The sequence below is a fragment of the Poecilia latipinna genome, unplaced genomic scaffold, assembly GCF_001443285.1.
Source record: "Poecilia latipinna isolate Pla-1442-1.1 unplaced genomic scaffold, P_latipinna-1.0 Scaffold146, whole genome shotgun sequence".
NCBI classification, from domain to species: domain Eukaryota; kingdom Metazoa; phylum Chordata; class Actinopteri; order Cyprinodontiformes; family Poeciliidae; genus Poecilia; species Poecilia latipinna.
In genome coordinates, this window is record NW_015112762.1 from 86,327 (window position 1) to 102,527 (window position 16,201).

At 38.2% G+C, this 16,201-nt stretch overlaps 1 long non-coding RNA gene across 1 annotated transcript; it reads right to left on the reverse strand.

Moving 5' to 3' along the window:
* Positions 1-293: 293 nt before the first annotated feature.
* LOC106945482 (uncharacterized) lies at positions 294-12,614 on the reverse strand. The gene is made up of 3 exons (XR_001424574.1): positions 12,604-12,614; positions 3,383-3,386; positions 294-379 (listed from the first exon to the last, which is right to left on the reverse strand). It is a non-coding gene; the product is annotated as an uncharacterized LOC106945482 (long non-coding RNA).
* Between the last annotated feature and the right edge of the window lie 3,587 nt (positions 12,615-16,201).

A 16,201-nucleotide genomic window follows, 5' to 3' on the forward strand; every position in this document is an offset into this window, starting at 1 on the left:
CCTTTTGCTTAAAATTATAATTTAATATAATTTTTTGGTAGAAATTTGATACCAAGTCAATACAGGACCACTTTTGTGGCCCTGATACAGATACAGATACTTTTTATTAAAGTGAAATATATCACCAAACGTTTGAGCTTTTTGTGTTTTTGTGTTTTTTTCCATTGAATCATTTTATCCTAGCCAGGCACAAAGTTTATAGACGTCCACAAACTACATTCATAACATACATATATGACAATACAAATAACAATGAAAAGACAAAAACAAAAATCAACACATTTTTCCAAACAACCCATTCTGCTCCTTCAGACTAGCAAGCAGCCATTAGCAAACACCTGGTGGAACTGCACTTCTGCTGAACTCATTACGCAAGCTACTTGTTAGTGAAACGCTGGTAAAAAAGAAAAGAAAAAAAAGTTGTTTGGCAACACTGCTGGAGAGCTGTTGTGATGGCTTCCTGCAGGTGGAGTTTCAGAAAGAGCAGGAGTTTTTAAAGAGACAGAGGCCCTATTTCAAGGTGTTACATTATGAAGTCAAATTACTTTTAACTCATATTTCATATATACAGCATTTCTATAACACCTGAAAGTTACATAGTTACTTGATTGTGTTATAAAATGCCACAATGTACCTGGAAAACTCACAATACTGTCCCTTTCACGCTGAATCTCATCATTACCAGCTCTAGATATGCGTAGGTCCATTACGTTTGCACATAAGCACCCTCTCTGAGCAGAACCGCTCTACTGGACATGAAGTGGGGCTTGAGCCTTTTCTCTTTAGGACTTCTGCAGCATGTAGACCACTCTGATCGTATTCGGACCACTGCCAAGTCTTTCCATTAAGGCGTAAACAAACACACATATGGGCCTTCCCTAAGTGGCTCAGTGTTGTGCACTCTCGCCTGCCCTCCATGCTCAGACGCACTCTCACATGCAGACATGCATATGATTACACACAGATTTCCATGAATCACACACACACACACTGGTCATGGTCATTGCTGTGTTTGGAATAACGACTCAAAGCACACACACATGTACACGCGTGTGCAAATGCCGCCCTACTGCTGGCCTCTGTGGGATAGCCATGTCACAATCAAGAGCCTCCTCGGCCCTAATCTGCTTTTTAGGGCCCCGCCACAAACGTTCATCTGCATAATCGGGACGACAAGTGTGGAGAGGGTGAAAGAGGGAGGGTGGAGAAGGAAGGAGAAAGACAGGTTGCAGACAAGAGAAAGGAAATTAGGGGTAGTGAAGGTAAAAGGGAGTGGATGGAGTGAGAGTGAGGAAGGAAAGGAGGGGATGATGAATGGCCAGGATGCAAAAGAAAGAAAATGTAAGGATTCCTTTTAAACCTGTGTGTGTGTATGCAAATAGCAGAGCACAAGTTGCATGTCAGATATTGGTTATGACAGTCGCACCTGCTGCCCTAACTCACCCTTCACCTCTCACCCTCCTCATGCATCCCTGTCCCATCAAGAGTCATTACCCACCAGCCAAGGGGGGAAGGTCATTTTTAATCCTCCTTCCTTCCCCCTACATCCTTTATGTCTTGGTCCGTCTTTCATGACGCTTTCTTAATGACTCCATGCTTACGCTCAGATTAGACATTTACATCAAGCTGTAATTGCCTCAGTTGCATTGTTACGATTATATTAGGACCATAAGAAAATGGGAGAGTAAATTTCCACCAAAAAACTCAGAACTTTTGAGATAAATCTCAGAGATTTTCTGGAAAAAAAACAAGGACATTTCTGAATTTGAAAAGTCAGACATTTGCGAGAGAAAACTCAGAAATTTTAAGATTAATCTCTGAAAATTTCTAGAAAAACATGGAAATTTTTAAGTTTGAGAAATTTAACATTTTTAACTTGGAAATCTTTTGATTTTGAAATGTCAAAAATGCTCAACGTTTCAAACTCATTTCTTTCCTTGTTTTTTCTAGGAAATTTCTGAGTTTCTTGGCAGAAATGTCCTTTTCTCCCTCTGTCTACAACGGTCCTAATACATGACAGCTACATCCTCTCTCAATGCTTGGATTTCATGCATCAGGACATGATAAAAATGATCTGGTTCTGAAATTATTTAGGTTTTGTCTGTACAGAATCACACATTAAGTTTCATACTGTCATTATTTATTTAAGAGAAATGTAGCCAAATTGGAAATGCTGCATTTGAGTAGACCTTTGCTGTTTCTCCAGGACTTAAAGGGGAAGCACTGCTGATTAAATGCATTTCCTTTACTGATCATCAGTGTGAGCGTCTACATTGGTATGCAAACCTATATAGAAAGTCAATGGCAGATACCTAAAGGAGACAACTGTTGTTGCCCAACAACCTGGGAAGGGCTGCAAGCCATTTGTTTCTTTAAGTTTTTACTTCTACAGTGATAACCGACTGTTTAAGAATGTTGCCAATCTTGGAATTATAGGCAAGATTCAGAATGAGAATTTATAATAATAATAAAATGTGCACAATGATAGGAGGCTACGATTATCTGAGTTTGGTGGAGAAGAAGAGCAGTTAAAGAAGGTGAGGGAAGAATCACTGAGAGGAGAACCAGAAGGGCTGATGGATCCGGAGTCGAGAACTGATGTTGATGGGAAGCAGAGGGATGTTTGGTGAGGAGAGGGCCAGGCGACAAAATGATAATATCTTTTGCGATACACAAGAGAAATTTAGTTTTAATTTTAGTGATAAAGTCTATTAACTAAAATGTTAATGTTAGCTTATTTTAGTACAAAGTCTAACCATAGAAAAATTAACTACCACTAATCTACTATGTTGATATCAATAGAAAATATGACAGAATTTTGATAATTTCACTGAACTCTAATCCAGAACCGCATGGCATTCTGGGAGCTGTAGGCAGAGAAAAGGCTTCAGTCACTCAGCCACTCATAAGCAAAATTTACCAAATTTTAGGGACATAACTACTTGAAAAGCTGAAATATGTTGGAAGTTTAACTTATTCTAGTTTAAAATATTGCTGTCAACGTATTTTGCATTAAACAAACAATTAGCTGATATTTAGTGATAACTTTAATGTTTTGAACCTCTACAGAGCTTGAACTTGATGCTGTCTCAAAGTCTCCATAATTTTATAAACTTCCATGTTTTTAAAAATACAAACACATGTGATCAAAACCATTGGTTTAATTTTAAAAGTTTTTGTTTCATGGTGTAACAAAACAAATTGTCAAAAAATCCATAATAGTCCTTATTTCCCTCTGCTTGTCCTTCCTCCTCCTCTCTTTTGCATATGATGTGTGTCACCTGGTAGGACGATTCAAGCAGCCACTTTAGGGAAAGTGGAATGGAGCTCAGGTTCAAGACCCCAGCCGAGACCTGCATTCAAAGTGGGGAGGAACAGACACTTCCCTGGACGACTAATTGAAGGTCCTTTAAAATTCCCACAGAGGACCAATCATGGTTTTCATCTGGGGCTACGCAGGGCCGAGAGGGGCCAGTGGGGGCCTCTCACATAGAGGAAAGAGACAAGGAGCAGCTCTAAGACCTCAAGTATAATAAATCAGACCTAGAATAGATTTAAATGTAAATTGAATCTAGCAGGATTTTATGAAAATATTTCTTAAAGTGCTCTTTATCTTATTCATCCTGAGTTCATCTCAAGAACTGGTACTTCTAGAAGGGATTAAATTGCTTACTAAACAACACTATGTCCATTTTTACCACTTTTATGGAGTTTAGACTTAATCTTCACCTTTATGTTGAAGATCTACTAAAGACAGTTTGCAAACAGGGTGCTTGATTTCTGCCATCTAGTTTAATATAATAATCTTTCATCCTGATTTAAAAAATACACTATATTGTCAAAAGTATTTGCTCACACATCCAAATAATCAGAATCAGGTGTTCCAATCACTTCGATGGCCACAGGTGTATAAAACGAAGCACCCAGGCATGCAGACTGTTTTTACAAACCTTTGTGAAAGAATGGCTCGTTCTCAGGATCTCTGTCGGGGTATGCTGAAGCGCCTAGTGCAAAGAGGTCACCAACTTTCTCCAGAGTCAGTCACTACAAACCTCCAAACATGCAGTCTTCAGATTAGCTCAACGGTGTGCAGAGAGCTTCATGGAATGGTTCCATGATGGAGCAGCTGCATCTAAGACAGCTGCTCCATCACAGTCAGTGTGATTTCTGTCATTCCAGAGAAGAAGCTACACCAGGGGTGTCCAAAGTTGGTCCTCGAGGGCCTTCATCCTGCATGTTTTAGTTTTCTCCTTGGTGGTAGTAACAACCTTTTCAGTTTGTCAATGTTCCTCTTAGGCCTTTAATGAGCCATCATTTGATCCAGGTGCGTTAAACCAGGGAGAGAACTAAAACATGGAGGATGCCGGCCCTCCAGGACCGACTTTAGGCCCCCCTGAGCTACACCTATTAATCTGCCTGGTGTGGATTCTTTGTTTAGCTGGTTTGGACTGAATGTTAGTTCAACCAAAAGAAATGTAATTGAATATGTCATTATTATCATTTTAAAAATTGACAGGTAAAAAAAAAAAAAAAGAGTATGATGGTATTTTGACAGATGAAGTGTAGCCCAACATCTGCTTTGAAAAGACATTTACTCTCTTCATTCCAATCCACTGATGCTTTTTAGAGCTTACATTGTTGCTCTGGTTTGCTGGATGCAGGTGCGGCTCATTAAAATCCTACCCACTGGTCCACTGTTTGATTAACCGCGAAGCCTCAGTTGCCAAGTTGGCCTATTATAAGCAACTTCTGGCTTGTTCTTGGCCTGAACATATTGATCCTTTTTGGTTGCTTGCTCAGAAAGTTTCGTTACTTATTTAGTGTCATGTCTCTGTCCACCAAACAAATACTCCTAATTTGGATGGTTGTGGCATCAATCAACAACTGCATAAAGGAAGAGACATGAGAAAGATATCTAAATGCCCTAATCAACTTTACAATTCCTCTGTGAATGTTCAAGGAGCTGAAAGTATTCAACGGAGCGACTGAGATTGTTTTCCCAACTTGTTAATGCCTGGATAACCATGGATTCTACTTATTTAAGTTGTGCTAATTTGTCTGTGGAACTAACTCACCTCTCTTCTGATGTATTTGTTTATTTGATCAAATTGTAGACATTCCTAAATTCACGCTGCACAATTTATACCACTAATCTTAAACATTTCCTCTTACACTGGAGGAGACTTAGAAGAGTACAAAAGTCTATTTGTTTACCAATTTGGGTTTATTTTTCAAAAGGGTAATGGCAAAATGATGAGTTTGGTTAGCATCCTTGTCTGTTTGCTGCTAACTGCCTAGCATCCTATGACCATTTTTACAGTTTATCTTAGTTGTTTTTCTGCCATTAGCACATAGAGCAGCAGGTACATGAGCCTGATTAACAGCACTAAGACTCCTCCTGCCTCTTATTGGTTGTTTTTGACGTGCATATCTGCACACCACAATAGTAGCACTGGTAAGAAGAAGAGGAGCTTAATTGGTTGTCAGATAATCTGTCTCATGCCGTACTGTCATGATTCAAAGACATTTTTATCAAATATTGAAACACATATTTTTTTTAAAGGAGACACCCAAAACAGAACATGTTTGGTGGCACTTCACCCCACCTGTCGTCTTCAGGCCTTCCTCAGCTGAACCGGACCATCTCTGGTCCACAACTATTCCTCCAGCTCCTCCCTCTGAATAAAAAGTTGCATTGCATGGCAGTGAGGGGGCAGGCATGATGAGTGGATGGATGAAGCGTGTGCATGTGTGTGTTGCAACAGAGGGAGAAGTAGGGGTGGGGAGTTGCGTTGGGGGGGTGTTTCCCCAGCGGGACGCATTAACAAGCCCATCCAGTTAAATGTAGCCCCTGCATTACCTAATGTACCGGCCCTTCTCCAGCAGTGTAGGAGACAGCAGCATCCATTATTGATCAGATGGAGCTTTGCCTCTGAAGCTGGAAGCCTGTTGGAGAGAGAGAGAGAGGGATGGAGATGGTGATGGTGATGGAGAGAGGGGGGCTAACAAATGGGGAGGAGGGCAGAGATGGAAAAGAGGAGAGAGATTTGTTGTGAAAGGGAAATAAGTCAAAAAGATGATTATGACATTGCTCTCTCGCATCGCTGTCTTCATCTCAAATCTTCCAACTTGCTGTCATCCTCAGTCATGTCTTCTTCCTCCTTCTCCTTCGTCCTTTTTTCGATATCTGACTCTCCAAATCTCTCTTTTGTTTCATATATGGTTTGTTGTCTTCAGTTCCGTCTCGTGCCGAGTCCGTGCCAGCTGACAGAAGCTTGGCGTCACTCGTCATGCGGATCAACGCAGCCCTGTTTTCCTATAATCATCCCCCACCTTGTCCAATAATCCAACCAGCCTCCGCTCCATCACTCCCTCTCCGGTGGGATCGGCTGGGGGTGGAATTTGAATTTCACAGAAAGTCATTTGAGATTTACTTTGTTTTTGTTTTTATTTTTTTGCTTTTGCTGAGACGGGGAGTTTGAGGTTGCTACTTTTCCGTCTATCTTCGTTGTTTGTGTTTCTGTCTCGTGATTTCTCTTTTCCCTGTGGATCTCAAAGTGCACACAACCATTCAAGTCAAGAGCTGAAAATAAGCATCGGCCTAAGATGTTTGACTTTGCCATCAGCCACTGTGCTTTCAGCTCAGGGGTGTGGCTGGAATAGATCTGAATTCTGACTTCTGGCCATATCTGAATTACACTCAATAAGCCTGTCTTCTCAGCCTCCATGCTACACCAATCTCTACTGCCCCGGAGGCCCTGCCCTTTAAAGTCTAATGCTGTGTGAGGTTTTCTTTTCATTTGCTTCTCTATATATTTTTATTTCTTACCTGCCCAATACAGAAAACCGCCAAAGTAAAAGCTGAGCAGGTAGACTTCAAGTTCAGTTGAGCTGGCAGAATTGGTATTTTCATCTGGTGGAATTGATCAAGAGTATAGTTTTTGACTTGTTTTCTTAGTCTGAAATCTTGATGGACTTTTGTTTTTTAGGGAATGCGTTTACCTTTTGAACATTTTTGCATTATATAGCTAAACATTTCAAACTATTTCAGTGGAATTTTGTGTCACAGATCGAGACAGATGGGTGTCATTCATCCCTTACCTTCACCAAACTCTTTCTTGACAGATCACAGAGGATTTGGCACTTAGCTACATTTAAAATCTGAAAAGAAAACCATGTATTTATATTCAACCTTCCTGAGTCAGTATTTTAGAGAAGCAGCTGTCATTGTAGTAAAAGTTGCAAGGTGTTTGGGGTAACTTTCAAAACTTTAAAAATTCATTAAATAAAATTTATGATTTCTGATTTTTTTGTTTTTTTGTTTTACCTGCTCAATAATAAAAATTTTATTAATTCTGCATATCATTAAAGATACAAGCCATAGAAAGACTTTGGACTGTTTTTTCATTAAGAGAAAAATAGACAATTTCCAAATGTTTTGGTTCATCAATTGTTGTTTATTCTTTGCTTGACATTTTTTTTTCTTTACCATTCTTGAATTGTGGTCAGGAGTCAAACAAAATCATTTCAAGGGCCACTTTGGCCCCCAGGCCATGCTCTGGACACCCCTGATCTACACTGTCCTATTGCAGCTCCAGCAGTACGTTTAGGATCGTTGTCCCATTAGGAGGATTGACAAGTTCCTATCCCCATCCATCTATGAAAGTTCCCTGTCCATGTACTCATTTTTATTCCGTCATTATAGATCCCAACAACCATTTCCAAATGTAAATTATTGTGCATATTAATTGATCAGCCTCACTTTGTTTGCCTCTTATGTGGAAAAATAAATCTTTAAGTCTCTTTTTGGCCCATTTCACCCTCTACTCTCTTGTCCTTACTTTATTGATCTCTGCTTGAAGTTGGATGATGATCGGAGCTGTTCCGCCTCAAAGAACAATTAATTGTGCATGTGATCGATGTTCATGCCTAAATCAATAAACACCTCGCTGCTTTTCTGTCTGTTTGAGTTTATCTGTGGTTGTGTGTGCTGGACTATGATGATAGGGTGTGGATGTTGTTGCTATATTTGTCACTGTTTGCATGCTTTTATTCAACATGCTTGAGGTGGTATTTAAAGATCCTTTCGGATGCATCCCTGCTCCAACACACCTGAATAACATGAGCGGTTTATGAAAAACCTGCCAACATGTGAAGCAGGTGACTGAGGATTTAATTGGGGTGTGTGGACAGTGGAGCTGATTTAATCTAATGCCTGTAGTGTGTACATTGTTGTTATGCTCTCTGTTTGATGGAAAAATTTCACCAGGATCAAAAATCTGATTAAAACTGAAATATTTTTTTATTCTTAAATTTTCAAATCAAGAAGTTATTTATTAAAATATACACTACAATCATTAAGTGTTTGTAGTGTATATTTTTCTTTCCTATGCAATACTGCATATTTTGGTATCAATACCAAGGGACAATATCACCAATATGAATACTGATACTGATATTATATGACACAATACTTTTTATTATTAAGTTTGATATATCATCAAATTCTGGCCTTCGCGTGTTTTTGTGTGTTTTTTTTTATGATTTAGTTAAATTCTGTAGGTCAAAATCTGGACAAAGGTTAAAGGTATTTACAAAATATTTTTGACAATATATTAACATGACAAGCAGAAAAATAGAATAACAAAAAGATTGTGTCCAGATTTTCCCTAAAACAAATTGCAAATAAATTATAATCTGAAGTAAATCAAAATCAATTTTTTAGATAGATTTGAAAAACTAGAGCACAAAAATAAAATATAATTTCAAGAAAGAATTTGAAACTTAATTATCACTCTTATAATACTAGCATTGAACCGATACTGATATCGATTTGCATCATATAATGATGAAAAGATAATGTTGTGTAAACATATTTTTAGGAAGATTGATGTTTGATAAGGTCAGGCCTTAGCAGACAGGTCATGACATTAGATGGACAGTAATGAGTCCAGTAAATTGTGAAGTGAATAAAAGTGACCCGGTCTTTGTGAGATGTCCGTGGCGAGACATGGGCCAGTGAAATATTAATGAAATGTAACATTTCTGCAGTGAGGTAATTTTTCCCCCTCTATCCTTTCACTCAGAGTTCCAGTAGTTTGTGTTGTCACCTCTAAAAATGCACACAGTAGCCATGCACACACACACACACACACACACGCACACACGGCGCTTCAGCTGGTCTAGACAGGACTGAGCCAAGTGTGTGAGTACGTGGAGGCCATTTGCAGGAAGGGAAATGAACACGTTGTGGCACTCAGAGGGCATCTGAAGCCTTTCAGGGTGAGAGGTGCGTGATTCAGCCTGAGGTGGCAGCTAAAGCAGGAAGAAAGAGTGTTTTTATTTTTTGTATTTTTTATGACAGGTCAAAAGTAAAGCTCTGACTTTCTGACTGTGTTGTGTATCTATGTGAGAGGTGACTGGCCTGTTTACTATTTTAGGATAAAATATTTCTGCCTCTCCTGTCTTTCTCCCATAGTTTCTACATCTCTGTTAATGTTACGCCCATGTTTACTGGCACCTCATGTGAAAATGGGGGAAAAGGGTACAATAGATTCATACAGTAGTCTAATCTCATAAAAACAAACAACTTCATACAGTATTTACCTTACTTTGAGCTAATCCTGCTAGGATTTATGTAAGAGGACATAAAAAAGGTTGATTTTGTGTCTGCTGAAGCATTTATTTGTTTGAACCACGTGTTTTGGGTCTTTATCCATATGAAAGTCTTGTTCAGAATTCTTACCTCCATTCATTCTAACATGGTTACTTGGGCCATTGGTAATAGGCTCACAGCATTACACAACCTCCACCAACTTGTACTGTTGTATCCAACAGAAAATTTTGACTACGGTAGCCACCACTGAAACCAAAAAAAAGCAGCACAGAGATGGTTTTAGGGAAAATATTGCAGAAAAGAACAAGTTTGAAGAAAAATGTCATACAGAAGCATAAAAATAGCAACTTTAAGGCTCAATTTATGCAGTTCATCTCAAAAAACTTGATTTAGAGTCTAGTTATGCTTTAAGATGAACACACATCTGCCTTGCTTGAACAGTGTGTTTTCCTGTCTTTCCCACTGCAAAGAGTATCGAGGAGAAATGTGCCTTCATGCAAAACAAAATCAGGGAGAAATTCTTATTTCCAGATTACACAGTGTGTTTCCACTAACTGTGTTTCCCAGTTAGTTTCATTGATTATCAATAAGATTCAGATGCTGTTACAACATTTAATGGAAATCTCACAGGTAAATACACGCATGAAAATAATTTGATTGGAAAACAAACTAAACCAGGTCCTGCGGGTCAATCAGTGCCGTCAGTGGCTCTGTTTACATTACAAATATGTGTAAAACCGTGTCGATATGTCACTAATGACAAAAAAAACACAGTATCGCGATTCCACTGCTTCCATTAAATAAGAAACACAATTAAAATCACATCTGAATAAGTTTATTCACATGATAAATCATTAAAACCATGCTGCATTATAGTTTTAATGATGCAGCATTAAAACCAATAGCAACATGTGGTTGTTGATCAAAATACACTAATTTCAATACACATGAAAAACATCTTTTTAGTGATAAACATGTTTTTTTGAAGTTGGCGAAGTGGTTCTATTAAGAATTTGAGTCATTTTAAAGTTAATGAAAACGCAACTAGTGACACGCCACTGATTGTACATGAACAGGAATAAATCAGGTATCATATTAGCTTCTACACTGGAGATGTTAACAGTTTTGTCCTCACGTCTGGCATTGCTTTCACTCCTTTTGTTAAAAATAAACTCTTCCTTTGAAATGTAGAATTTTTTTTCATCTATTCATACTAATAGTGCAAATAAATCACTCTCCTTAAATAAACTAAAGCAAATCAGAATTTGCCTAAGGTTTTCTGTTTACAAATATCCATGGCTGAATGAGCCAAAAGTGTAGATTTTCTAAAAGGATGGAGGAAAAACAGAGGGCGCCTCAGATGGAGAGATGAGGTTCAAGAAAAAAAGATTAGATCTAAAGAAGGAAAGAAAGAAAAGTGTTGTGAGAAAGACAAAGAGAAGAGAGAGAAAGAGCACAAGGCCCAACACACTCCACTGAGAAGTCTGCAATCAATAATTCACATCATCTGTCACTGTGCGCTCCACTGGACCTCTCAACAAACACCACCCGTAATTTAAGGCCTAAACATGCACGTATGCTAGGATGCCATATGCGTACACACACATAGCAGAAAAGCGAATGCATGCATGGATTTGCATTTATTTACACACACACACACACAAAGTTGGCTGCAAGTGAGCAGGCGCAGACTCTCAGCTCACCCGTGCAACCTCGGCGTGACTTCCTGCTAAAAGTGAAGCAGCAAAGGTCAAACATCAGCTCCATGTCCCTCTCCTCACTTTTATATGCAAGTGCTTCATATCCCAACCCAGCCTCCGTCTGCCCGACGCGACGCTTCAGGAAGTGCGCTTCTCCCAAACCCGCCTTTTGTCTCCAGTGGCGGCCATGTTAAATTTATGCAGTTTATGTCACTGTTAGGTAGAACCTGACAGTAAATATTTGATACGATTCCCCCCCGGCCCCCCACTTTCTCTCTCTCTCTGTCTGAAATTCCCTCCAGCAAACGATTAGGCCTTGTGAGGGGCTTTGGGGGGGGGGGAGGGGGCAGATCCCATAGCAGTCACAGCCATGTTAAATTTACGTTTGCTTGAGAGGGTAAAAATCTAACAAATACCCATGTGGGAAGTAATAAGTGATCTGGCTCAACATCCTCAGACCAACAGGGTGTTTCAACGCACAAGACAACCGTCAAAAAATGATCGTTATTACTGTTGCTATGACAAAAGTGGCCACTAGAGGTATCAGACCAACTAGGATAGTAAACATACAGTTTAAATCACATATAGATACTCTATAAAACAAAACATAACCTTTATTTTCTGACTGTCTGGTATTAGATCGGATCAAACTTTTTCTGTTTTTTGTCACTCGAGATTACTGTGATCATTTCTGTTTGCTGAACACCAGAATGAGTTATTTTCTAAAGAATTATCTTAAGCTTTCCTTAAATCACAAGTTTAAACCTTTGCTTAGTATTTGGTAGAATTACCTTTGAAACCACATGTCCTTGGCCAAATGTTTTAGGTATCTACATTTCAGCTGTTTTGCAGTTTTCTGGAAGCTTGTTATTGATTAGAGGAACATAATATATTTATCTAATGTTTGAAGTGTGGCAATTATCTGCATACATACATCAAGGCTAATAAGGGATTTAAGGCAATAAAGGAATTTGCCCAGAAGCCATTGATCTTGGAAGTTAAGAATGATTATATGCCACAACAGGAAAAATATACTGGTAAAAATAAAAATTACTATTTTGAGGTTGACAAAGAAAAAATGTTTTCAAAGATATCAAAAAGTAACTTTCACATTTTTGTTTTTCACAACAGTTCTTGGTCCTTCCACTTGACTTCATATCCTGTCCATTACAGCAGCCATTGCAACACTTAGCTGAATCATGGGGAAGCAGTTGGTAAATGACATCATTTGGTGAAAAGAGGATTGATACTCAAAGAAGGAGACTTGTTTCAGAATCAGCAGATGACTTCACCAGCTGCAGCAATGTGCTTAATAGTTTATAAGAAGTTGAGTCGTTGCCTTTCAAACGCGACAACAAATGTCCAGACTACAAAATCTGGTAAGCTACTGCATTTTTTAATAACATGTCAATACATCAAGCTTTTAATAAGAAAACAGTATTTACTGGAGCGAGAATAGAGTTTTTAAATCAGTCGAGGAGACCCATCAAGACCCTAATATTTAATTTCAGTACAGTGTAGAAACATGCAAATCCTTCAGACCCCTTTAAAATGCCTGTAACTGCCTATTTTAATAGTTCAAACATAGCAGAATATGCATTAATATGAATAGTGGAAACCACCTTAGCATGATATAGAAGCTAATATCTCCCATCTTTCTTATTTCTGCTTTCTGGGTGTTACAGTCAATCAGTGACAAGAAAAAATAAATGGTGGTCCAGGATTGGTTGCTTTGCAAGTTCCAGGCAGTATGTCAATCAGCATAAGGTCTAAGAATCTCATCTTCCCAATCAACCCCTATTTTATTTCTATTTTAAAGTTTGAAAATAAAGAAAATAACACTCAGCTGAATCATGGGGAAACAGTTGGTAAATAACAACCGTCATTTACCAACTGAAAATAGGATAAATCCTATTTTCAGAAATAGGATTTATCCATTCTCTAAAAAGGTATTTTGAGATTACTTGTACTTTTAATGTCATTCTCTTGTGGAAATGCAATGCAATCATTTCCTAAAAAATAATTTTAAAAAACTGCTAAAGCTGATATTTACTCTCTCTTTATTTAAAAAGAATCAGTTGGTTCAATTTAAATTACCAACTTTATTTTTGCTTTTTTTCAGTTTTAGTCAATGAGCCATAGTGGAAGGTCCAAAGAGCCAGTTGTGGCTCCAGAGGCTCATGTTGAAGACCAACTTTTCTTGACCAAAATAAGATCGTCTCATCCGACTAGCCGCACAGAGGACGAAAGGCCTCATGTCATTAGAATATTCAGGTATTAAAAGGTATATTTGAATTTTGACAAGGCTGTTCGAATGCAATCGTTCTTGGAGTAAGGTCAGACGCACACAAGCTAAATGGAAAACATTTCAATTTCACACTTGATGTGTCCTTAAATATCTGTTCCCATATCCAACACGTGCACTGGAGAAAACTGTCAGTCACTCATCGCTGCACTTCTCCACAGATTACTGGATGTACAATCAATGGGACGATCTGTGCAACACCTGAGCCAAAACTTTACCGTCAGAGGCTGTTGAGAAACATGTCCAGAATGTAAAGTTTTCATTCTCTCAACATGCCATGGTTTCAGTTTGGGATAAAGAAACTTGAACTTGCAATCATCTTCTTAAAGAAAAAGAGTGCTTCAGCTGCTGTAGACAGGGAGGTCGAATGAAATGTCTGATCATATGATGGGAGGCGAACGATATGAAAATGAGCTTTCGTCGGTTTTAAGACAACAAAACAGCATCTCCACTGAGTGAATCACAACAATTTTCTCCACCGTTTCATTTGAAGTTACTGTCAAGTCCCAGACGGAAGATTTTACATCTGATGGTTTTGCTGACTTTAACCTCAGGTCATGTGGAAATAATCAAAACACTAAAACTTCTCCTTTCTGTAGGCTTTGAACCGTGATGAGATTATGTTATTTTCTAGAAAGTCCCTCCACTTGTGTTTAAATCTGATAAAACCAGAGCTGTGGTTTTCAGAGTGTCATGTGCAGCTTTTATCATTTTTACCAACAACTTAAAATTGTTCTTACACAAAGCTACCAAAACAAATAAAATGATTTAATAAGAATCTGCTTTAAGTTTCTTAAATAATAACATTTTATTTTGAGCTCAGTTGTTGGCTGCGGTTTCTTTTCAATGTTGCATAGTTCAGTGTTTGCTAAGAGAGTGAAGAAAAAAACGACCATATATATTGTCTTATTGTCTTCTGGGGAATAGCTAAGATGGTTTTCACTGCACACATTATTGCACATTAAGTTATATTTGATGTTGGAACTATTAAAATAGGCAGCTACAGAAGCTTTTAGAGTAGGTCTTAAGAATTTGTGCATGGATTTCTAGTATTTGCAAGTGGTTAGGGTCCCCAGCCCTGAATACCCGGGTTCCTCTGTAATCTGTTTTTGATTCCTACTGAAGGAGGCTTTTATGCATTTTATCTAAATGCTTCAGTGCAAATTTAGATTTTTTTTTGTTTGTTTCAATTTGTTTCTTTCTGTGGTATTTTATTCTCAGTGCTGCCCTGTTTGGGTTTAACAGTGCCTACTACAGTTAAATGTTTCTAACAGTACAGATTTACGTCACACTGCCCTGTTCGGGTATAAAACCATCTCCCTCAGACACAGGGAGATGGTCCCTGTGTCTGAATTGCTTGTTGGAATTACAAGCATGGAGAGCATTGATCAATGGTACTTTTTAGCTTTCCACAAATGTGATTAATTTGCAAGTGGACATTAAATTGAATGGGTCTCCTCTCTGTTGTGACTGATGGTGGTTTGGTGCAGGATGACTGTAAGACTGTCTGTTGTGCATAGGGAGTGGAATCGGCTCACAGAAGCAAACTCTCAGGTCCAAGCAGGGTGATGGGGTGAAGGATAAATGGTGCTTTCACATGTTGTCACCATAAAAGACTCAAACAACACAGAAAAAATTTGATACATTTTTCCCTAGTCACTCTTTTTCGAAAAAAAAAAAGGCATTAGAGAGGTTTGAAAAGTTACTAAATATAGCAACAAAGTTGGTAAGTTGGCAACAGTGCTTCTCTTGTCTTGACTGCAGCTCACACTTGGCCCGGCCCCTAAGTGTCTCTTGGTTCTGCTCACTTTGGTGGTATTGTTCAACTATTGTCTGGAGGAGGGGTTTTGTTTTCACAGGGAGCTTGATTGACAGCAATAAGACCCTCCTCCTTTGGTTGTTTCTAGTTAGCATAGGAGCACTAGAAGAGGACTTGATTTTTTTTTTTTTTTTTACAGACTATGACAATGATTGAATACTGTCTCATACTATTCACAATGTCATGACATGTTTACAGTTTTAAGAAATATGAAAATAAATATATGGTAACACTTTATTTGATGGGGTGTGCATAAGACTGACATGACACTGTGATAAACATGACACAACACCTGTCATGAAGTTGAAGAAGTCTTTATGAATGTCTGACTGTTGCCATGAAGTGTTATTCGGTAAATAATGACACTTTTAATGCAAAGTTGCTCTAAAAGTTGCCTTGAACTTTTTCCATTGAAAGTAACAACTTTGCTTTAAAATGTAATTATTTACAAAATAATGCAAAGTTTTTCACTTCAACTTTCAAGGGTAACTTCAACTTTAACTCCTTGATAAGATAAACTTGAATCTGCATCATACTGCTTACAGAAATGTTGATGTTTGATTTAATAGCATCTTGTGAAAGTATCTTCTTGGCTCCTGAAGTTGTGACTAATTTCCAACACAGCAATTTAAATATGTATTTAAATTAAAATATATATAATTTAAAGATCTTAAATCAAAACACAACAACAATGCCTTTATAAAACCTGCTCTGCTTATAAACCATGGAAGTCAGCAGCACATCTGAACCTCCCTTGTGTG